General features: G+C 32.9%; 1 pseudogene; it reads left to right on the top strand.

The window, feature by feature from the left end:
- Window positions 1-279: 279 nt before the first annotated feature.
- Window positions 280-24,398, top strand: LOC124372554 (annotated as a pseudogene).
- The last annotated feature ends 1,786 nt before the right edge of the window (window positions 24,399-26,184 follow it).

Raw genomic sequence — 26,184 nt, 5'->3', positions numbered from 1 at the left:
AACAACAAGGTAACAAGAAAACCAAAAAATAACTTTGTGCGCACGTGAACAACAAGGTTGCTGTGTAAAAACAGAGGTTGCTATAATTGAACAATACAATTGCTCTTTATTGGTGCATTTGCAGATTTTTTGCTGCTGCGGCGTTGATACATTTTGACTCTATAAGTACCAAATAATAAAAAATCAAAATGTACGATAAGGTACGATACATTTTCTTGCATAAAATATAAATTTAAAATGTAATCCGTATTTTCACAGGTACCATATCCAAGTTTGAAAATGTATTCTGTGTGCAAGACTACTCATCCAGCAACAGGGATAGAACATTCTATCACATGCAACTTCTTCAACCGCTCGGGAGAAGTCACTAGTCGTTGCTGGAGCTAACGTAATCCGAGTGTTACGGCTCATCCCAGATGTCGATCCAAATAAAAAGAAACCTAAAAACATAAGTAAGTATACATTCTTGAAGCTCTTGTCTTATTGGAAATTATATATTACTTTAAACAAACTCTCCAATAATATAAAGTTTATATTATTGGAGAGTTTGTTTAAAAATAATATATAAGTAAGTATGTCTGGTGTTTTGTCATACAGTTAGACTTTTTAAGTGTTAGTTTATATGTGTAGTGGACAAAAGTTAAAAATTATTTTAACTCATTTGTGACTGACCGCTGTTCATATTTTGACATTGTCTTCAATAAGGTAACTAGACCTTCAGTGCCTTACCATGTTGTAAGTATTTAGTCTTATGGGATCAGTACAGCTTTAACCACCAGTAGATACTGGTGGTGCCTTAGAGAATCACACCATTGGTTCTGTGTTAGGTTCAATCTAACATACATTTTTTACCCTTGATTTACTTTATATTGTTTTAACAATTTACATATATATATATATATATCGTATGGGGGACAAAGGCAGCTATCCATAAATAAATAAATTAAAAATTACAATTATTAAAAAGTACGTAAGAACAAAGTTCTTGAGTCATAAATTAAAAATAATATTAAAATCTCCCGTCATAAAGCTAAATCCAAATTACTGAGCCAGTTTAGAGACCCATCCTCTAAACCACTCAGACCAGCCAGACCACCAGAAAACAATCGCAAAGGGCAGTCGTTTACAATGTGCTCAATTATCTGGGAGTTTGCGCCACAATCACACGTCTGGTCGTCAGTAATACCCCACTTAAATTTTCCAGTGATTGCTTCTCCCAACCCCAGTTCGAAAACGATTTCAATAAAACCCATTCCTTTCGAGGAATTTCCAAGCCACCCGCTGCTTTCGTAGGATCGGATATCAAGAACTTGTTTACATATATATAAATTAACTTTAGATGTCCAAGGTAATAAAAATAATATTTAGTAATAAAATTATTTAATTAGTGGATTTGGTAGATCAAATTATTTCAAACACTTGTTACACATAAATTAAACTAAATGTTTTAATTATATCTTTGAATGTTGTTTATATAAAGGCTAGAAATGGCAAAAAACATAGTATATTCTGGTAGTTTGCTCATCTGTGTAATTCTTAGATTTTAATATTCACAATTAACGAACATTCATTATTGATTTTTTTATTCAATATTTTCAATTTCAGTTATTTTAATAACTGTAATTGAAGCAGTACGTTCTTAGATATGGCGCCACCACATTCATTGCATCGGGACTGGTTAAATCTGGTTTTTTTTACTTACAGTGAATCTTTTCATTGGCAGGTGTTGCTTGAGGTTGTTAGTTCAATTCCATTGATCCTTTTATTTTCTGTTTCAAAAGGAATGATAGACTGTCAATAGCTGTTCATTTCAAGGAAAATGTGGAGTTATTAACTGATTCCTGGGAACAATAATGAAAGCTCTTTTGATCAACAACAACTTATTAGTGTTATCTTTCGATCATTTATTACACCTACATTCAACAATCGACAGAATACAGTTAGAGGCCAACAGTTGTTTATTTCGTGACACAGAATATTTTGACTAAGTCTCTCCACAACATCCACACCGCCTTTGATAAAGTTGTAGTCTGTTACAATTTCTGGTTTTTCTGCCTCGCTAATTGCATCATCTCCATTCATGCTCTGCGGAAATACTTGATTGTTGTAAAGGCACCCAAAAAGTGGCTTTTTCTTGATTTTTTTTTTTATTTTAAGTATTAAAGGGACAAGATTGTCAATTAACTTTCTAGCTGCCCTAGAATTTTTTTCATCAAAACAAATAGCTTTAACAAACAAATGAAAGCATTTTTGTAATATTTTGGCAACAGAGATATCCAGGGCAGTTACGTCTATACACCATATGTTGAGCTTTTTTAGTATCCTACAAGTAAAGCAGGCCTAGGAGTGGCAAAAACTAATTCAACATCAGTAGGAGGACAGTATCCCCTTGAGAATATTTCCTTCTCAAAATATCCAGAAGTTGATTTGTGTTAAATACTAATATATACTACAATAATGATAAATTTGGCACAAAAGGATTTTTTTTAGGTTTGTGTTTTAGTCACCAAAACTTGTGTTTTAGGTTTGTTTTTAGTTGATGTCTTACGAATCAACAAAAAAAGTTAAGTCAGTGAATATTTTGGATATTTAGATAAGTAATATCTAATTAGGCTATATATATTTCAATAATATATCTTCTTAGAAAAAAATATATATATGACAATAGGTATTTATGATAAAAATAGTACTTTTTTCTTAATTATTTAAACGTCTGTAAAAAATATGCCTAAAATGTACAGGCAATATAGTGAACACTATTAGGGTTAAGGTCTCTTGGTCGGAGAGTCAACCATTTACCTCTACATATGTTATTGAGAAATAGAAGTGATTGGGCTTAGTTAAAACTTGGCCCATTCATTGTACAGCAGTGATTTTATTAAGCGAATTGTATTAATATTTATGAATGGCTCTTCTAGGTATCTGTTTGTTGATGAATTGGTTATAAACAACATATTGCAATAATTCTGAGAAGGTAGCATATTGGTGAATCTAAAATTTCAGCCACAATTTGTTCTAAAACTGCATAATCAGAACAACATTTTTTTATTTTACAGTAAGTACTTAGTAAAGAGATTATCCACATAGTGTTGGCTGCCCAATATCTTTTTTTTATCGAATTCAAGAACATTTTACAGAGACTTCGAAATTTTTGGTAGCATAATCTGTTTTGAGTATTGACAGCAAAATGTTAATTAATCTATTGTTTTTTGCAGACACACCTCCCAAGATGAAGATGGAGTGTCTAGCTACGTACACTCTGTACGGCAATGTGATGTCTATGCAGTCGGTGAGTTTAGCAGGATCACAACGGGATGCGCTTCTGTTGAGCTTCCGGGATGCAAAACTCAGCGTTGTTCGAGTACGATCTGGACACCCACGACTTGAAAACCCTGTCCCTTCACTATTTCGAGGAGGAAGAGATAAGGGTAAGTCTGACAGAATTGTATTCCTTTTCTTTTACAACTCAATACAATTTGCATTTTTTTAATATTATTTTTATTAGTAACAAGATTATTATGGAAATGAAATACTGCATGTAGACTTCTAAAGATTCAATTGAATTCTGTAAATCAATTCTAAGTATTCTATATCAACTGATCTGTACTTTAAATTGTTCTTGAATAGCCTCAGAAACTTTTCAAGCATTTATTTAAAATTTAATATTTATTTTAAAAATAGTAAATTACAGTTATTGATTGATGAATTTGTTTAAAGAATTTACCAAGACTTGCTTGCAATTGCAATGCTTGATAAACACCCAAATGATATTCCCAAACACCATATTATTGATTATGATAACATCCACGATGTTCATACATAGCGTATTATAGGAAGACAGCGTTCAAGTCTTATTGAAATTTAAATCGTTAAATATCACTAGCTGAGTATAGCACATAATACAAACTCAGTAGTTCCAAATTAAGGAATATCGTTACTTAAAGTTAGTAGTGTAAAGGATCATTTAAAGGCATTTAAGGTGTTAATGTTGATTTTTAATATTACAAACTGTATACTTTTTCAATGAAAATTTTATTACAAATGGCCAAATTGCAATTTTGAGAATACATTGTCAGTTTGTTTTCTGGTCAATAAATTATTTGTTGTTAGGCTTACAATATAAAAACTTGATTTATAATTCTGATTTTCCAAAAATACACCATGTAAATTTTCCTGAACTATATCTTTTTTCTGTTTTAGATTATTGTTTAGACCATTTGTGAATCAATAAATTTGAAAGATAAAACCAGTTTGAATCAGGTTTTTTAAAGTTTTGTATAAAGCAGACCATCTCACAAGTTAATGTTGAAAATTTTTGGAGGACAAAATTGTTTACTCCTTGAATTACTATGTATCTTATAATTTTGAACTTGCCTTACAGTCTACTGTATGGATGTTTTTGTTCCAGTTTTAGGAAATAATTCATATTACACAATAATGCTGATCAAATGAAATCCAAATTTGCAACAATACATGTTACCAATTTTACTTTCAAAGACCTGATATCTATAAATGATTTGTCTTGTATTGATCCTGTTACTTTTAGATATTTAAACGTGTTACATGATTATACAAGTATTAATCAGAAAACAATTTGTAAAGTAGATATGTTTTAAAGGACCAAATGTCCCAAAAATGTAACAATTTTTTTCTGTAAGAGTCCATAAGCATTTTCTTAAATTTGAATAGTTACTCTTTATATTTCTTGGTTATGTTTTATTCAATTACATAAATATTTGCATTAGCTCTCTTAGATTTATAGTTGAACTGTCAGTTCAGTTTGGACTGTCAACCATTAGATTGTTAGAATAAAAAAATAATCGATAGAAATATATTATATTTTTCGATTTTCATGTCTGAGAACTGAACACTGATGTTGTAGGGCGGTTGGACCCAACACACCCATATACCCATAATCCGAGTGGACCCAGAGGGCAGATGTGCAGTTATGTTAGTGTACGGGAGACAGCTGGTGGTTCTTCCGTTCCGCAGAGAGACCATCCTCGAGGATGGAGATATCCTGGCCGAGGATCCCTCCACCTCTGGACCACAGTCCAAGGCTCCTGTCCTTGCATCGTACATGATCATCCTCAAGGAAGTTGAAGAGAAAATGGATAACATCATTGATATCCAATTTCTACACGGTTACTACGAACCTACTTTACTGATTCTCTACGAACCTGTAAAAGACTTTCTCTGGGTAATTTAGCTCTCAATTGTAACCGTTATTAATTGTTTCATTTTTTTTTTAATATGTTGGAAAAATTTTCCCAATTTTATAAATGAAATTCTGTTTATCATTATCTTTCTTCCATGAGCATTTTCAAATGGCACTTTTAAAATATTTCTTTTGCTTAACTATAGAAGTCTAAAAAATGCATTGAACTGAATTGCATTGTACATTATTATAAATCTACATTTGGATTTTTTACAGTATTTCACTAGATTTCCGGAAAAAATTAAAATTTTATTGACTTGACGACTCTTTTGTTTGTCAATCTTTAAAATACAAAAATACTCAAAATTTAGAAAGATTGTGGATTTAAATATACAATTAATATTGAGAAATAAACTGAGAATCTCGTCAACACTAAACGCTAAATACTGGACTACATTACAGGCGTATCGCAGTCAGGCGGGACACTTGTGCTATGGTAGCTATCTCCTTGAACATCCAGCAGAGGGTACATCCGGTCATCTGGTCTGTTTCCAACCTGCCCATGGACTGTACACAGGCACTGGCAGTGAGGAAGCCTCTCGGAGGCACACTTATCTTTGCCATCAACTCACTCATCTACCTTAACCAGAGTGTGCCGCCGTACGGGATATCTCTAAACTCCGTCACAGATGTCAGCACCAGTTTCCCCCTAAGTAAGTCATATTTTTCATGTAAAATTCTTTTTTTTCTGTAAAATGAGAGACTGTACTTTCTGTAACCTTATTCTTGTCATTCTCGAGTTTTTTTAAGGACTTCAGAATCCAATTAAGAGGACAAGTTGAAATAGTAAAGAGTGGCTAATATTAGTGTTATGGTCATAGATGATCTTAGTGCCTATTATATTTTCTGTTCGGGTTTTTAATCTCGTTACCTCTGGTTCTTCAAGTTGGTTTTTGTTTTAGTGAAGTCAAAACAGTTATTTTTTACCATCTTAAGTGGTTTTTAAGTTTAAGTAAATTATTTTACAATAATGTGACCTGTAAATTTAAATGTTAAATATAAAATACTTTACTGTACGACATACTAGATTTCCAACTGAGAATACAGTTGACATGAATTACACAGTTACACTATTAAAAACCTTGATATATTGCTATTTTATAGTAATTTTAAAGTATAATTTTTAGTTGTTTCCATCAGCCTTGTTTTGAAATCAAGAAAAGAAAGATTAGAAAAACAATTATTATTCTGAAATATAAGTAAAGTGCCTTTTCACATCTCCAAGTAGTTCTTTATGCAGGACGCATAAACAAGAGAGAGAAATAATATTTGTGCTTTTAAATTTCTTCTAAATACTTTTTATGTTTAATATATAATGCACATATACACAATTTAAATGGTTAGGTCATAGACTGTTATTTTGCTTAAATAGCACGTTAGTGGCATACATAATGTTTATACTGTTGAAAAGCCCTGGATAGTCTTTATTTGAGAGGTTGTCCAGCCATTCATTTATTGACTTGTACAGATTTGTTTACATTAAAAGTGTAAAATAAATTTAAAACATTTTAGAGGTATTTATAAATAATTAACTAACAGCGAAATGTCATTCAAGTCAGACCATGTATATAGCCCATATATATTAATAATTATTTCCATTGAATTTAGCTAGTTAATAAAAGCCAACAAATTAATTATGCCTAAATAACATTCGCTCATGTCATTGTCATGAGTGACTTGGACTGTTGTTCTGTCATCTATGCCATGTGTATGTTATCTTCTGCATTCACTGCGTCACTAGTTCTCCTAATTACCACCATTTTAAGTTAGTGATGGCAGAAACATCAACTCTGACCTCATACCACTAGAGTAGAATTGTAATTTGTATTTATGGTTTTGATTTCTTTCTAAAAAATGTCAAAGTATTTAGAAATAAAAGACTTACATGTGTGTGTGTGTGTGTATATATATATACTATTTAGTTTGTTTATATTTTTAGTAGCTTGGATTGTAATTAATAATACTGTAATATAATATTGACTTTACAAAAAATTCATACTCTAAGATTATTTAAATAAATTATGCTAAACAAACGCTTCTATTTCAGAACTCCAAGAAAATGTAAAAATGACTCTGGAAGGGGCTCAGGCCAGTTTTATATCCAATGATCGGCTCGTCCTGTCCTTGAAGAACGGAGAACTGTACGTGCTGACTCTCCACGCAGACAGTATGCGCAGTGTACGCAGTTTCCACTTCGAGAAGGCTGCTGCCAGTGTGCTTACCACGTGTGTATGTAAAAATCTGTTATATAACATCATCCTTTACGTCATAAAATACAGAGATTACATAACATCAGATGTGTTATTGTGATTACACCACTCAGATCTTTAAAAGTACAAATATTTTCTCCGCTGTTTACCAGTAATTAAACCACTTTCTACTCATATTCATTTAGTTCATTAATGTCTGAACCCTTTTCACATTTTCTACTTTCTAAACATTTTGAAACTTTCAGCATTTCACAGGTATTTTTAAAATTGTGTCATAATGTCTACATTGAAAATCTGCTTCCATTTCTTTCATTCTCCAGCCCACAAAAACCACAGATAACCAACCTTTGATTTAGCCTCTCTCTTTTTTCTTTCCATGTTGTGGTTACAGATCAGGTAGCCTACACGCATTAGACCATTTTCTCAAAATCCGTATCTTAGTGAAAATATAAAACTCATCTTCTTGTCTGAACCCTTAATGTTTACTTTTATAAAATTATATAATTTAATTTATTATATGAAATGTATGTTGCCAGACTTGTGTGTATGCAGACAACTACTTGTTTCTGGGATCAAGGCTCGGAAATTCTCTACTATTAAAGTTTACAGAGAAGAAGACAATAGAAGGCTATAAGCCACCTACAATCGATCTCACCCAGCCCCCTCTCAAAAAGAGAAGAATGGACACATTGGGTAAGGAAGGTTTAAAATATTCCTAACATAAAATAAAATGAAAAAGATGTATTTCCAAAAATTAAAACTAGTATACACAACACAACTTAACCTAATTAAAAACTAAATGTAGAATTTTAATATTGATTATAAATCAGTATAAATAAGTAAGAATTACAGAAATCAGTGGACATTGGCACATAGCATTTGTGTAGGCTAGAGCGTCAACAGGCTACTTTACAAAAAAATCTTTTGTCTAATTTTAAAAACTGAACTAATTGGTAAATTACTACAAGTTGCATGAAAATTATATTAAAATAAACAATGGTAGCAAACAATTAAAGTGGTAATCACTAGTCCTGATAAATGTGTGGGTGGATTATAGAAAGGGTGGAAGCTGGTAAAAAGGGATCAAAGTTCATGCCCTGTCACATTCGGCCACAGGGTTTTATCCTCAGGAATTAGAAATTTACTAAAATCATCAATGTCAGATGATTTGAATGTTTGAATTTAAGTTTCGTAGTGTTATTGTAATTCATTGTGCAAGGCAGTTAAATCATTGAAGTGGTTCATCCCCATTAAAAATGGAAAATAATTCACACACTATTAATACTGGAACTATACTTTTGTGGCTAAGTGGAACAGATGTACCTGTATAATTAAACAAGAGTTTTGGACACACAGATAGGTGTGAGTGACCGTTTATGAAATCAATGTGCCAATGTTGTAGGAATTCACAGGGTCACATAGACTTTCCAAGGTTTCTCTTCTCAATTGGTCGTAACCCGAGAGGCTCAGTACGCTGTGGGTAAAGCGTTACAATACTGGATGAATAAACTGTAGATAATCCACCTTAATTATTGAGGTATAAGATCCTAAAATAACCGTATATCCCTTCATGTAATTTATATGGAAAGTGATTGTAATGACCTTATATTGTGCAGACGACAGATCAGTGATCTGTGACTTTTTTAATGTTTAGGAGACTGGATGGCATCTGATGTGGCTGATATTCGAGACTTGGATGAGCTCGAGGTGTACGGCAGTGAGGCTCAAACCTCCATTCAACTAACTTCATACTCTTTTGAGGTATGATATATTTTACAATCAAGTTTTAGCAAAGTTGTAAGTATTTTATTTAGAACATGTATTTACAATTATATGGGGTCTTTGAAGAAATGAAATTACCTTTTTTAATATATTCAATTAAATAAAATTACAGTGATACTGATCTAATGTGATGGACTAATTATTCAAATGCTAGTGAATGTTCAACAGTTAGCAATACTGGCTAAACTTCTTCACATTGTTAAGAGCTAGCTGTAGTGAAAGGAATTTTATTTTTACCCCATATAGAGAATAATGTTAAGCCACAAGCAGCAGTGCACTATTTTTGGTCATAGAATCTAGAATTATGGTAGTGTCGCATTTTAAAGATGTAATTAATGTGCACCCAAATGCTTTTTTTTGTTTAAGTGTACTGAATATTTCATTGGAAAAAAGCAAAAAATTTATATATTTTCTGTGTAACCAATAAAAATATAGGGAATTATCACAAACATTTCACAGTAAAAATAAACCCCTAGACAACAACTCAGACTAATAAATCTTAAACAGTTTTAGTTGTTTTATTAATATAAATTGCTAAATTAAAAATTGAAGTAAAAGTCTTTGTTTTTTAAATGATTTAGATACTTTTAAAGTTATACATAGTGTTATTGATTTTAATTCATTAATAAATAATCAAACTGTTTAAAAATCTCTGTAAATTCAAAAAAAAACTCTAACAAACAGTGTGGTGACACTGATTTGTGAGTTTAATATCTAGTTAGTCGGGCTATTTTTTTTTTTAATTATAATTATTATTTTGACCATTGGTACAGGTTCCAGCTTTTTGCTGGATTTTCTTCACCCATTGTTTGGCCCTCCATTATTGGGGTGGACCAAGACAATGGCCTCCAAGTTTCTCATAAGTTCTGTTAATAGAACTTTCGATCTTTTTTTCTTCACATTTTTTTCTTTCAATTTTTTCTATATTTTCAGAGCACTTTACTAAAGTCCCTTACCTTCTTTTCCTTGGCCTAGCACTTAGATTTCTGGTGTGCATACCTCACTTTAGAATTGTTTTCAATATCACGTCTTTTTTACATCTCCAGACCATTTCATCCTTCTATTCCTTTCACCATAATATTGTATGTAATATTTCTTTATTCAATCTAGTTCTTAGTTCCTCATTACCTAATCTGTTTCATCATGAATCCACAGATATCCCATTTCGTGTGTGATCCTACACTTTGTTGTGTCTCTGTATTATGAATGCTATATGTAGTAAAAATTCAGTTTCTCTTAACCCTAAATTAGCATGTACTCTAAATTGATAGCTGTACTTGCTGGAAAACTCATTTATGTAATGCTCTTTACCAGGTTTGTGACAGTCTGCTGAACGTTGGACCCTGCGCGGCAACATTTCGATGGGTGAGCCAGCGTTCCTCTCCGAGGAGTTCTCCAACAACACTGACCCTGATGTAGAGCTGGTCACAACCTCTGGTTATGGCAAGAACGGAGCTCTGTGTGTACTACAGCGCTCTGTGCGGCCACAGGTACACACCATTATCAAGAACTGTGTATATCTGTTTTATTTCAAAAGACACGAGAACCAAGTTGTTTGGAATGAAATGTATTCTGTGTAGTTTGAACATGAATGTCTAAATTACATATAATTATTTATATGTTTTATTTATAGTCTTGTTGAATGATATAATAAGTAAGGATGCTGGGGTTTTTAAATTGGGCTGGTAATTAACTTTTAAACTAATTTTATTGAATAATTGACAATTACAATTGTTAATTTTGTCCCTTCAAGATGTCTGATTAACATACCCTAGTCAAGACTACTAATCTGGACAGGACTCAAAGTTGTCATATCAGAGTTGTAGTATAAAGTAAAGATTAATTTGAATTTCCATTAAAATTCTGATGCTACAGCACTCATAATTGCATATGCATGTAAAAAGTGCTTAGTTTACTTCATGTACTGTATAACACATTTTTTCCAGTATTTAAAAGTTCCAATGTGATGACAGGTAGTGACAACGTTCGAGCTGACAGGTATCACAGACATGTGGATTGTGACAGGCAGAGAAACAGTACAGGACGAGTCCCAGGAGCCGACACATGCTTTCCTCATCTTGAGCCAGCCTGAGTCTTCTATGGTAGGTTTCACATTATCCCGATCTTTGCCTAAATCGTTATGTCATAATTTTTCCACACAAATAGTTTTGGTTACTTTATGTAATGACTTGCTTGGTTGGTATCAGTTTAGCTGGTTTTTTTGCTTAGGACACAAGAAATTGAGGAAACCCTTCAATGACAGTCCTAAAAGGATTTTTGCACGTGCTTCTAATTAATAGGATTTTCAGGATCGGTAAAGTCAATAGTAAAGAGGTGGCTTCTCATGTTGTGATCCAATGAGGGGTAATAACGAGCTCTATATCTCAGCCATGTGACATAGGAAGAAGGGGAAAGCTTTATTAGCCTCTTTCAATCAAAGCGAGTTTGGGAATGTACTCATGTTTAGGCTAGCAACAGCCTTTAACTCTAAGGGATTTTCCATCCACTACAATAGACATACTCCACAGAAAATAGGCATCTCATCAACCCTTTTGCTCAATATCTCAACATTTGTAGTTAGTGATGTGCCTGGATACTGTTTCCCAGATGTAAGTGATGCCTTGTTTTTTTTTTTTACTGTTGCCAGAATAGTTTCAACTGGAAGGTAAAAGCCAGCCAATAGTTGAACCCTCTTGAGATTCAATTTACCAATTACCAATGTATGTCATCAGTATACTTTGCTCTGTAATTTGCATGGTGACTGAATACAGTTTAGTAATAATACAAATTAATAAGTCTTTATTTAAAAACAAAACCAAGTTTATTTATATGATTCTGAATGCTCAGTGTTGCAGTGTTAATACATATCTGATCTCAACTCAGATGTTTGGAAATTTAAATATTTTAATCAAAGAAGGTATCTATTTTAAGTCCAATCCTTTTGTTGTGTAAGTACTGGTTTTGAGGTTAACTAATTGTAAAGTTCTCTAATGTAAACAACAAACCTAATAGGCTTAGATTGGCAACAACTTTTAATACAACTGTTGTAGTTTGCCATTCAAATTAGATATATAGTTTTCTACCAACTCTATGGCACGGTTTTGAGGTGGTCTCATATTGGATTTAAAATCCAACTCACTTACTAAATTAGTAAAATAGTTATTTGGAATTTATTACCGAGTCACTGTAATTTATTCTACTGCCTGTTTCACTCTTAATAACTTTGCATTTATTAGAAGAGATTTTAATATATTCTTTAATTGCTATTTTTTAAAAGTAATTTATCCTATTTCTATAGTTTTTTAAACACTTGCATAATCCTTGTTATAATTACTGTTCATTGCTTGTTCCTTTGCTATTTGCTTTATGTAATTTTCAATACAATATCAAAATGGAGATATTTTATTGCAGATTCTACAAACAGGACAGGAAATCAATGAAATAGACAACTCAGGTTTTAACACGCAAGGACCTACTATTTATGCTGGAAATCTTGGTTCAAACAAATATGTCATTCAGGTAAGTGTCCCATGACTTTTTAGCAGTATTTAGAATTAATCAAATTTATTTTATAACTTATGCCTTGAACTTGTCTAAAATGTCATCAAAAGTTACTTTCTGAGTTTGTCTCCATTCGGGCTAATTAAATTGAAGATACTTACCAATGAAAGATAGTTATGGTCAGAATTATTGATTGGTTACCAAAGCTGTGATTTCATTAACTCTACTCATTGCAAATGTGAATATTAAAAAATACAAAGCTATTTTATTTATAAAGTTTATATTTGACTACTTGATTACAGATTGAATAAAGTCAAAATAGATTAAACAAAACATTGGTAGTATTGCACAGATATTTACTATGGATTGGTGGATGGTACAAAACCTGTCGTATTACCTAGTGGCTAGCCTCTGAAAATTCAAGAAGGACCCAGAGGAGCAGGGCCCAGGATAACATTACATGTAATTTGTGACGTAATATTCATGTAAAATTGCTTTGGCATAGTTCATAAACAACACAGTTATTCTGTTGTTTGTTTTGCCTCAAAAATGTATTGTTGTTAAACACAAAGCTTAATAGACAAAATCAAATTATCCTTCACAATAATATATAAGATAATTGTAATATCAATTTTTAGAAATAATAAAATAACTATCACTAGATAAATACATAATGAGACTAATAAGAGTTAATGATGAAATTCTTGCCTATTATTAAAACAATATAAAATTTCTTTGAGATCAATTAAACAATAGTACACACTTAGACAAGGCAAAGTCATAACTTAAGCTCTTTACATATTGTCTGATAATGGTTCTCTTCCAGGTACGTTTTTAACAAGACTTAAGGCTTTGTTTGCCAAATCGGCAACTCTCTTATTTGATTCTTATTCTGAATGATTGACGAGAAATGGACAGATTTTAAAAGATAAAAGGATTTCGGAAATTTGCCATCATTATAGGTTATGAAAGATTTTATAAACTATAACAATGGCAAATGTCCGAAATCCTGTTATCCTTTCAAATGGACAGACTTGGATTAAGGAGAATGGGGTTGTGGCAGGTATCACAAATGGGGGTAAGACTGCTGCAAGGGCCAGAGCAGATACAGCACATGCCACTAGACCTCGGGCTCACCAGTGGTGCATGCCACTTCGGTCGATCGATCCTTACGTGTTCCTGCTCACCGAAGACTGCCAGGTGGTGGGAATGACTCTACGAGAGACCAAGACCTCTGCTCGACTCATAGCCAAGCAGGACATCATTTCTCCTGTGAGTTATTTATTTGATTCCATGTGGCTGCATGACGTAATCAGTTTGCTTTCAGTCACTGTACTAAATTTCAGGTTTATACATTTATTTTTATAGGTTTAATATTAATCAGTAAATATATTTAATATACTCTCAGTTTTTTCATTTTTTTGTTCCAATCAGAATCAGTTTACAAAGTAGACAGAATAATTCTGTTTAGAACAATTGCAACTAATTTACTATTTTAAATTGAGGAAAATTTAGTGCTATGCAAAATTTAATTTACAAGAAAATGATCCAACAAAAGTTTCAAAAACCATTTTTGTTATTTGTTAGAAAAAATGAATTTTATTAAAATATCTTTGTATTTTATCTATGTAAAATAAATTTATAATTTAACAAAATAGCAGCAAAATAAGGTTACTATTACTTTTTATTTGTGAACGGAACAGGATTTTTCCAGACATTTGCCATTGTTCTAGTGATTGTATTGTATCACTGAATGATGGCAAATGTCCGGAAGAAAAATGCTGTTTCCATCACAATCCTTTTCATTTGTCTTAAATTTAATTAATTTCTTCTTAAAAACTTTTATTTTTAAATCCATGCAGTATTTTTTAATTCATTTTTATTAGTTTACTTTTTGTCATGCTGAACTCTACATCTCCCAATATAACTCTGTAATGTGCACTACCCTATTATTAGTTACAACTTTTTAAATGTATTTTTTGTACAAGGTCAGTGAACAGAGTTGGCTTTGTATCATGAAATAAAATTGTTTTTCTAAAACTGTGATCAATGATATTGTCATTTTTTTATTTAAATTTTCAATAGTAATCACTAATAGTGGGTTTTATTACATTTCAGAAACCAGCAATCACAGCAATGCATGCCTACAGAGATGTGTCGGGAATGTTCTCGTCCCTACTGCCAGAAACTGATCTGCATCTTGATCCTGAACAGCGCTTCTCCCATGAAAAACATCAAAAGGTATCTTAATATATATATATATATATATATATATATATATATATATATATACTCCTGTAACTGTCTGGTTTTATCTCAGTATTAAGGTTTCTATATGTTTTGGAAAGTTAGTATCGAACCAACTTTTTCTTCTGGCAGTTGAGTTTGATTCTATCCATTTTATATTACAAGTTGTCAGAACTTATGGGAAAAAATAGAATTCGAAGCTTGTCTTTTTTAATCTAAATACTTTTCATGATTATTTTTTATCATATCTGACAAGAATTTATAGTTTCTAAGTTGGGTGGTTTGGTGTTCGAATTACTCTTTGGCTAATAAACTGTTTACGAGAAAACACCTACAGATCAATATGTTCTTTTTCATTTTTTGGGTTCTGGGTTGCTTGGTAATGTTGCAAATACAATATTGGTCTGATGGCATATAAACATTGACAATATCAACTCACAATTCTCACATTGGTTGAGGAAGGCAATTCTTCAATCGTCCCACACCTGCCATACTTCTCTGTTAATTTTTGACTCAGAACAGAAAAGACATTTAGCCAAATTGAAACATCACCACATCAAATGTTCTAATACCTTGCATTCTAATTTACTGGCCTACACCACGAGTTTCAGCTGTTTTTAATAGATTAAACAAATAATTAGGAATTACGTTATATATGTGATATTGGACTTTTGGAAATCTTTGATATTGATTTTATCTTTATTATCAGGTCGGTAAACTACCATTTTTGTTGCAGAGAAGTTGATGATGAAGATGAGTTGCTGTATGGAGAGCCAGGAACTACTGAAAAGCCAGGACCTACTAAAATGGCTGGAAAAGCTGCTCCATGGTTAGTAATCATTATAATAAAATAGTGATATAATAAATACAATTCAAACATATTAAAAAAGAACCATTGCCTGCTACCAAATATGTTCATTTTTTAAATATTTTCCACTTCAGAATTATTCACTCAACTTTTTAATCAAAATAATTAAATTTTGAATGGCTTAATAGTTGTATTAATCATTAAGTTATAGTTATTAACTTAACACATTGAGATGTTTTAGACAAATTATTACCAATTTTTAAAAATACCGGGTGTATCAAAAGAATGACCTGATTTTGTACGGTAATAATTACGAAACATAAGGCGTGCGGGCAAGGAAAGCTGTGTATTTGGAATGGGCGTGGCCTAAATTTTCATAAAATCGCGCCGCTAGATGTTGGTCAGTGCATCTTCTTCGTTTCCAGTCAGTCTGAAAGTAAAATGGCGTCCGCTCAACAAAAGGCGTTTTGTGTGTTGCAGTTTGCCAAGGATGAGTCAGTTGTTTCGGTCCAGCGTGCTTTTTGTCGTTGTTTCGGCATTGATCCGCCTTCACCTAAAAACATTCGTCTATGGTATCGCCAATTTGAAGAGAAAGGGTGCTTGTGCCAAAAGGTAAAAGTTCAGGCCGACCTCGCACTTCTGACGAAATGGTGGAAACAGTTCGGCAAACGTATGAGCGCAGTCCACGAACGTCTACTCGCCGTGCAAGCAGACAACTGGGTATGCCTCACATGACTGTCTGGCGAGTGTTAAGGCGTCGTTTGCTGTACAAACCATACAGACTAAATATTAGTACACGCTCTCCGGGTTGGTGATAAAAGGAAACGTGTTCAATTTAGTAATGCTCTACTTGAGGACATGGAAGTGGATACATTTTTATCACGATTAATTTTCAGTGATGAAGCAACATTTCATACTAGTGGTAAAGTAAACCGACAACGTGCGCGCATATGGGGGACTCGAACAACCTCACGACGTTATTCAGCATGAACGAGACTCGCCGAAAGTGAACGTTTTTTGTACAGTCTCTCGTAAAAAAGTGTATGGTCCCTTCTTTTTTGAGGGAGACACTGTGAATGGAATGAGCTATCTTCAAATGCTGCAGAATTGGCTTTTCCCACAACTTCAGACAGACTCTGGTGACTTCCAACAGGATTGAGCTCCGCCTCACTGGCACAACAATGTTCGGCAGCTTCTCAACAAACACTCTGCCCCACCGCTGGATAGGGCGCACGGGACCTCGAGACAATGCCCTTCATTCTTGGCCTCCAAGATCACCAGACTTGACCCCATGCGACTTTTTCTTGTGGGGATATGTGACGGAAAAAGTGTTTGTTCCCCCTCTAACTCATGACATCGAAGAACTAAAGAACAGAATAACTGTCGCAATAAAGTCTGTGAACGCAGATACGTTGTATAAGGTTTATGAGGAATTTAGCTATCGTCTGGATGTTGTTCGTGCTGCTGCTGGTGGACATATAGAACATTAATAACATACCTAAAACTTTAAGATTTTGTGAGTATTTTGCAATAAATATTATTTTTGTAGTACATTTTTAGCAATAGATATTGAGTTTTAAAATCAGGTCATTCATTTTGATACACGCTGTATTTTGTTATTTGATAAATATTTGTTATCGTTACAAAATTGATCACTAAACTTACTAATTTCTCTGTGACTAGGATCAGTAGGAAATTTAAAGCTGTATTTGAACCCTTCCCATGCCGTAGACGGATAAATTAGAATGGTAGGCTTTGACCAAAACGCCAAAAAACAGTTATATTCTATATTATAGATTATGTCTCTTGGAGAATTTTTTAGTTCTCAAAAGACCTTCAAAATGCCCAATGCACTCTCCGTGCTTATCATGGTTGCCAAGGAAGTATTTATAAACGACCTTAACTCTGCGGCAGGGGGGAGGGGAGCGCCATTTGTCTAACTCCGACCTGTTCGTCAGTACTGCGTCTCATACAGAGCCATAACCAAACATATCCGTGGCGTGTATTACTGCTTTCTCTCGGTTGGCACAAGTGCACGTCTACTACGTATCTCGTTATTATTCTTCATCACGTGATAGTGTTGTGATTAGTTTGAAATTTTTATCTTGTTTTATAGTGCAACAAGGTTTAATTTAATTTAATTTCAATTTATTTGAAAGAAACAGTTTTGTAAATAGTTCTTTGTTATTTTTATCAATAAATATGGTAATTTTAAGTAAAATGCCCTGTTTTATATTTTTTTTTGCTTGTACCGTATATAATTTAGCTATAGTAAAAATTAGCTTTGAACTTAAAGGAAAAAAATCATGTTACTTGTCTTGGCGTTATAGGAAAGTTAATGGATTTATTAGTGGCGTGCGAAAGGTTAACTTTAAATTTAAGTTTCTGAACTGTCCATAGACTTTAAAAAATTAAATTAAGTAAAAAATTAGTTTTGTTAAAAGATTTTAATATTTAGTTTCCATTCAGAAATATTCAAGCCTATTGTAACACTTATGTAATCTGGTTGTTAGGTGGGGGAAAGTACTATATGGAGGTGAAGGCGACATACTGGCTACTGGTGACTCGGGAGAGAACGGTCACCTGGAGATGTACTCCGTGCCAGACCTGCTGCTGAGTTACCTGGTGGCTGGGATAGGCCAAGGACACAGGGTCCTAAGCGACAGTCTGGGAGCAATACCTACAGTGGCTCAGGGCCTTGGCCCCGTCCACGACCCAGGTATTAAAACTTGCCTATTAAAATATTTTGTTTAAGCTCATATTAATTGTTTTTCAATTTCTAACGAAAGTGAGTATTGGTTAATTAAAAGCTTTTTCTCTTCTCAGTTGAACATCAAATTTCGAGAGCTAATGGTGGCGCCCCTCCTGGGGAACATGAGCTCTCGTCCATTGCTCATCCTGAGAACAGACGACCAGATCCTGCTGTACGAAGCGTACCGCTATCCTAAGGGTCATTTGAAAATGAGATTCAGAAGAATCCCTCAAAGCATTCTGGTGAAGTTAACTCAAGAAGAGAAGAAAGCAAGGTGATTTGAAAATGTTCAGTTTTTAAATTTGATTTTAAAAAATAGAATACACTGGAAACATCTTTATCATTGTTCTATATTCATAAGTATATAATTAACAAAAAAGGTTTTTCTTGTTATAAAACAAATGCCAACTGTCATAAAAGTTATAGAAATAATATTCTAAAAATTGTAAGAAAATCCGTTAACCTTATTTTTTAGAAAGATTATATTTCTAATTTATTAAGTGTTTTTGTAGCTATTTGTAAAATGAATTTAAATGTGCTACTATAACATACCTAGGTATTATCAGGCGATTGCTGCTGCACTATACAGAGAATACCAAACAGACATAAGTAATTCATTGTATTCTACATGTTGTAGCATCTATTCGTTTACATTTTTGCTCTCAAAAAAAGGAAATTACACATTTTTTTCTGAGTTTTAATAACATTATATTAAATCTACTTATTTTGATAAACTCTAAAAAAATGTATATTAATTGTATGTATTATTTGCAGAGCAAAACAAGAAGGGTCCAAAAGTGAATCAGCTTCGATATTTTGGCAACATTGCCGGATATAATGGGGTAAGTCACTGCGTAGTTATCATTGTGGAATCTGCTATATTTTAAGGCCTACTTGATTCAAACCCATTATAAATACAAATATGTTAATTAAGTAAGTGCATAGAAGTATTTGATTGATATAATGGAACTCGCCTTATGGTTCCTTGCAGGAGTTTGTAATATATTTAATAAAGTGAACACTTTATAAAAAAACTATTGTTAAACTATGATTTGGAGATGTGATGTCTATAAATTTGCTCAAGAAAAATTTAATTAATTATTGTTTTATAAGGTGTTTGTCTGTGGGAATCAACCTCACTGGATATTTCTCACGTTCCGAGGAGAGTTGCGCATCCACCCCATGACCATAGATGGCAGTGTTACTTGCTTTGCACCCTTTTAACAACATCAATTGTCCTCAAGGCTTCTTGTACTTCAACCAAAAGGTATTATTTATGGATTATATATTTTGTACTATTGTTAATATGATTTTAAATTCAAATTGTTACAAAGTACTTAACGATTGCAAAAATATGTAATATATTGTCCTTTTCCATTACAAGAAAATACAAACGTGTTTATTAAAATACAAAAAAATTCGATTTTTACAACTGGTAAAAATATCCTCATCATTTTTCAGGGAGAGTTGCGTATCTGCGTGCTGCCAACACATTTGTCGTACGATGCGTCATGGCCTGTCCGCAAGGTACCGCTGAGATGTACACCGCACTTCATCACCTACCATCTGGAGAGTAAGACGTACTGCCTGGTCACTAGCACAGCTGAGCCCACCAACGAGTACTATAAGTTTAACGGAGAGGATAAGGTAAGTTGTTATTATTGTATTGTGAATGAGATAATATAATTCAGCGGTGTTTTCTGATAAATTTGATTACATCTTTCATTTTATGTTTTATATTTAAAGCTTTATTTATATTGAAGTCAAAATCACCAATATTATAACTAACTGCATAGCTATTAGTTAAATATTTTATTCCTACAAGGTTTTTTTTTCCAGGAACTATCTGTTGAAGAGAGGGATGAAAGGTTTCCACTTCCTGTCCAAGAGAGGTTCAGTGTGCTTTGTTTCTCACCAGTCTCCTGGGAGGTAATTTAAGTGTTGGCATTTATAATTTTACATTTTTGAATTATGCGATTGAAAGTTATTATAAGATCTGTAATATTCTAAATACAGTTTTATTTGTGATATTTAAACATTTTTTATTGTTAAGATTACTTAAGCTATTACCTAACATGCAATAATAAATTAAATACAAAAAATATACAAACGCAGTACTGAAAAGACATAGAGATCTCCAGAAAGTGAAGTTTTTTGTATATAAAGGCAACACATAAAAATTGTTATAGTTTTTAGATTACAAAATAGCTTCTGTAGGTTACTCTTGATGTGTGCCCCCATATAAGACCATAAGATAAAATCAAATATAACCCATTATAGATTAATTTAGATAGGCTAACGATTCTAAATTTATTAATTATATAAGGAATGATTCACCTTTGTCGTACAGATCATCCCCAAACACCAAGATGGAACTGGAGGACTGGGAACATGTGACGTGCCTGAAGAATGTGAGTCTGGCGTACGAAGGCACCCGCAGTGGACTCAAGGGTTACATAGCCCTAGGGACCAACTACAACTACAGTGAGGATATCACTAGCAGAGGCAGGGTATGTGGTATACTCAGCGTTCTCCTCTAGTGGATTAATAACGTCTAGATACACAGTGGGGTAACACCACGTCACGTAAATAGTTGGAGAGGGTGTACAGTAGATAACTGTGTCTCAAACCATGTACGTTTCACTTGTGATTACTGTGCTAAATTAGTTCCTCTCAAACTGTATTCTATTGCACTTGATCATTTCTTCATTATCAGTTCTGTGCATGATGTTCAAAAAATACATTTTAATAACTGAATAGATGCAAAAGAATATAAACATACATTTATGTATTGCATGACAGAGTAGGAAGATCAAACCTTTTTTTACATATTTTTGAAATTTATTGGTGAATAATGTAAAAAATAGAATAATCTTGTAACTGAAACAAAAATGCACTTTTTGTTTATTGTCTGAAAGTACACTAGTTATCAATACAAATTAGCCATTCTTAACCCTTCTCACTTGAACGGACCATTGGTTGAACCATAGGTTATCTGCTGCTCAGCTCGTATTTACTAGCAACTGCACGGACCTACACATTCAATGGACTTCTCTAGTTAATAGTAAAATAAATTGTCAAAATAAGTTCATAGGATCAAAATAAAAATGTTTTGGAATTAGCCTTAATAAGTAATAGTTATAAAAATGTCACAATCAGTAGCCAAATAACTGTTCTCTTGATGTTGTTTTAACACCCAGACCTGTGTGCTTGTTTACAGATTCTGAATTTTGATATCATAGAAGTAGTGCCCGAGCCTGGACAGCCTCTCACCAAGAACAGGTTCAAGATGTTGTACTCCAAGGAGCAGAAGGGTCCTGTCACAGCTATGACTCATGCTCTGGGCTTTCCTCGTGTCAGCGGTCGGACAAAAAGGTAACTCAATTTGTCTTCATCTAGATGTTTGTAGAATGTATTAATTTGTCGAGTTCATAGAGTTGGGTGTTTAGATATGTTTAGGTCACTTATAATAATAAAAACTCTGCTCATAGAACTAACTTATAAAATCTTATATGTTTTAATATAGAATGTTGCTATGTTCACACAAGTTATTTGTTCAATTTTGTCATGAGGATAACTTAACAATCTGTAAAAAATAATAATGCTACAAGAAAATGTAAACTTATGTTGTAAATATATGTTAGATAGGTTTAGCATAAATTCTGGGATAGCTTAAATAATATTTGAACAGATTATATCGGTACACAGACATATAATTGAGAATAATTCATCAATAATATTAATTAATTATTTCTTAATTTCAGTTCATATTGTCATTCAGTTTTATGGTATTTGCTGGCAAATTAACACTGACTAAATTCATTTAAAAACCCTTTCATCATAGATAACATTATTCAGTAAACCTCCCTGGTACAAAAAAATAGGAAATATATGTTTTCCTACTCGTAGTAAAAGATTCATTTACAAAAAACGTATGTGTTAAAAACTTTTTTAATTTTAAAATTAATTTATAGCTTATTATAAATAATTCAAGTTGAATAAAAAAAATGTATCATAATTTGAAAATCATCCTAATATTAACCAAGTTTTATATCTAGATTCATTATTTTTACTATTAAATATATTGTAATATTACCACTGTAAATAATTCGAGTGTTAGAAGTAGAGCACTAATAATATCGACTGTACTTCTAGATCAATATATTGTTTTATCATAAAAGAGTTAAAGATTAATTTCAAGTCAATATTGTGCCTTACTTCCAACATTGATTATTTTTTTCACTTACGTGTATATTTTAATTGTAGAACAGGTTGCAGTGCTTGAGAGTTGCTCTCAGTTTTGACTCTTTATAATATTTTATATTCACAATTTATTATTGTAATTGTGACACAGGTTACAATGTTTAAGACTTGGCCTCAGTTTATAGTAATTAAAAGTTCAGTTCAGTAGTTAATTCAGTTACTAACAGCACTGCATTTGTCAACAGATCTACATTTGGCAGCTCAAGGACAATGATCTAGTGGGAGTGGCATTCATCGACACACAGATCTACATCCACCAGATCCTGAGTATCAAGAGTCTGATACTTGTAGCAGACGTGTACAAGTCCATCACACTGCTGCGATTCCAGGAGGAGTAACAGGACGTTGTCTCTGGTTCAGCAGAGACTTCAGAGCTTTGTGAGGTCTTCAACGTGGAGTTCCTCATTGACAACGCCCATCTGGGCTTCCTTGTATCAGATAGGGAGAAGAACATTGTTCTCTACATGTATCAACCGCAGGCCCGAGAGAGTTACGGAGGTCAGTTAGTGTTTTCTTGTCAATTATGGCATGAAATTAGATTAAAAAAACTAATTTAGTAGAGGGATCTTTCACAAAACTACAGTTTTATTAATCTCTAAATAAAGATGGCTTTGATAGGTTATACAAAATAATTGTTATGTTATATGAAAGTTATACAAGGTGTATTTCGGAGAGTAAGTACCGTTTTGAAAAAAACTAATAAAACAATTTTATTTTTTCTACGTAGTTTCTACCATGTTTAAATACGAGTACATGTCATAGTGGGTGGCCAGTTTTCAATTCCTTCTCCATAGAAACTTCCGCCAGTGACGATTTGACTATTTTCTTATATCATACTACATTGATTGATTCAGTATTCTTTATTTGTTTAGCACTACAAGGCTTTCTGTGTTATGCTGCTATATTTTAATGAACTATTCACAGTTTGCTGTACTTCGCATTTGACTTACGAAATATTTTCATAGTTCTAACACTATCTTCCTTGTTCCCTGAAACCGAGTCTTATGGAAAATATAATGATTTTATTTGCATAAATCTTATAAGCCTATCAATTTTTTAACCATTATCCCATCATAGAGCTCTAAATAAATTTTACAACAATATGTGAAGTACAGCAGTTTTCATTGAATGACAGAATTAACTTATGCATTAGGAATATTATTCTCCTATAGCAGGATGGCCAGGAGATTAATAATTATAGGAGAAATTATAATTCAGCTCAATAACACATTTTAGTAACTAAACCAGTAAACCATAATATACCCCTTATATTGTAGTATAAATAATGTTGATATGATTTGACCACTGTAACACATATACTATCACTTTATATGTATAGATTTATTTTTCATTTAATATAAGGAATTTCCAATTTTGTTTCTTATGGTGTTAATAAAATTGTTATCAGGTCAGAGGCTTATACGTAAAGCTGACTTTCATGTGGGACAGCACATCAACACATTCTTCAGGATTCGGTGTAAAGTTGGCGATGGAACGGTGGGAGAGGAGACATCAAGTGTTAGCTGAGAAACGACATATCACCATGTTTGGTTCGTAGCAGGCTTACATGTTATGAGAGCTATTCGTTTCTATTTATTTTACTATTTTAATAAAGCACAAATACCATAATCTGAAAAAACACATTTCAAAAAATATTGTGCATTGTGATTCAAAATGGATTCATGAGCAAAAATTATATCTATAAGTCTGCCTCATACCACACATCCTTGCATCCACTGGACGGATGGGTTTGGTGCTCGGTAAAGATTGCTCACCTGCTTATTAAATGCAATACAGCACACCTCAGATGGATGAGTAGTCCTGTAGTCACCTTTCCCCAGGACAGAGTCTGATTTTCTCTTTAGGAAGATCATTGTCTTCTCAGGTTGTAGGTTTAATTATGGGACATGGTACCTGAGGAAGCATATAGACAGAGTCGGCATTCTTCAGGAGGATCCACTCTGTAGATTGTGTGGACAAGTAGGAGGAAACTGCTGAATACACCTCCTGCTCTTTGATTGTCCTGCAATAGCAAGGGAGTGCTAAACCATCTTTGGGGATAATTGTTGATGAATTTCCCAAGGACCTGAATCAGTTGTTTTCGGCAGTTTGTAGAAACTGTTGAAACGTAAACTGCCTGGCCTCATGGGTGTGCGAAAGGCTTTTGAGGCTTAAGTGCGTGGCAAAAAATAAATTTACAAACATTTAGCACAATATTACCTTTTTTACTCTTTGCACACTGTAGACGGATATATCCTAATGGTAGGCTTTGACCTGAATGCCAAATACGATTATATCAAAAAATAATACTTTGTCTCTCTTGGAAAGTTTTGCATTTCGTAAAAAGCCTTATTACATGGCAGGGGCACACACTGTGTTTCATGGTTGGTATAGAAATATGTTGCTATACACTCAATGGCAGGGGGATGAGGTGGCTACACACACCTACTTACCTTCCTTGCGTTTTCTACAGATCCATAAACCAAACATCCATATATCTGTCGGTGGCATGTGTTTCTACTCAATTTGTTTGTTACAAGTGCATTTTCTGTGTATCTCATTGTGACAAGATAAGAAAAAATAATAATTATAATGAATTGTTTTATTATATTGTATACTTTATTTTTTTAAATATTATCTTGGTTACTTGGTGTTAAAGTAAAACTATAAAAATAATTAGCTGAGTGCAGAGGGTTAATATGTTATGATCTGTTTTATTGAACACTTTAAATTTTGTTACAGCAACACTTGATGGAGCACTGGGTTATTTGTTTACCAGTCCCAGAGAAGTCTTACCGAAGGCTTACTCATGTTGCAAAATGTACTTGTCAACCAAGTACAACACACAAGCTGGCCTAAATCCAAAAGCCTACAGGTAATAACGACCCTTTTTGTTGGTTTTTCTTTTAAAATTTCCTTTTCTTGTGCTTACGGAAACCTGTGACAAAAAAGTATAATATTGGAAGTAAAATGCATATTTGTACATTTGGAGATTTGCAGAATAAAGCTTAGTAATGTTCAATATACTGTAATGTTGTTATTTAAATATCATTAAATACTCATAATCAGACAATACTGTAAAATAAGTTGTAAAACTATAACTGTTCAAATAACGTAATGCAAAACTAAAACGAATAGCTCTTGAAGTACGGAAAGTAATTGCTGTCCTCGCTTATATAATTTAAAAAACTGTATTATTTATTTTGCAAAATAAATTTTCTAAATTTTCTTTTTTACGATTATTTGTGAAATGTTGAGGATGACACCATTTTATTGTTATAAAACCCAACAAAATTCACATACTTTAGATATGTTACACTGGATAAGTCACAATTTAAACAGTCGATACATAAATTCACTACTATATAAAGTTCAACATTCAATGTAGATTGTGCTCTTGAGT

Source organism: Homalodisca vitripennis, unplaced genomic scaffold (assembly GCF_021130785.1).
Source record: "Homalodisca vitripennis isolate AUS2020 unplaced genomic scaffold, UT_GWSS_2.1 ScUCBcl_3464;HRSCAF=9012, whole genome shotgun sequence".
Taxonomy (NCBI): Eukaryota; Metazoa; Arthropoda; class Insecta; order Hemiptera; family Cicadellidae; genus Homalodisca; species Homalodisca vitripennis.
This window is presented reverse-complemented; position numbering and strand designations above follow the sequence as displayed.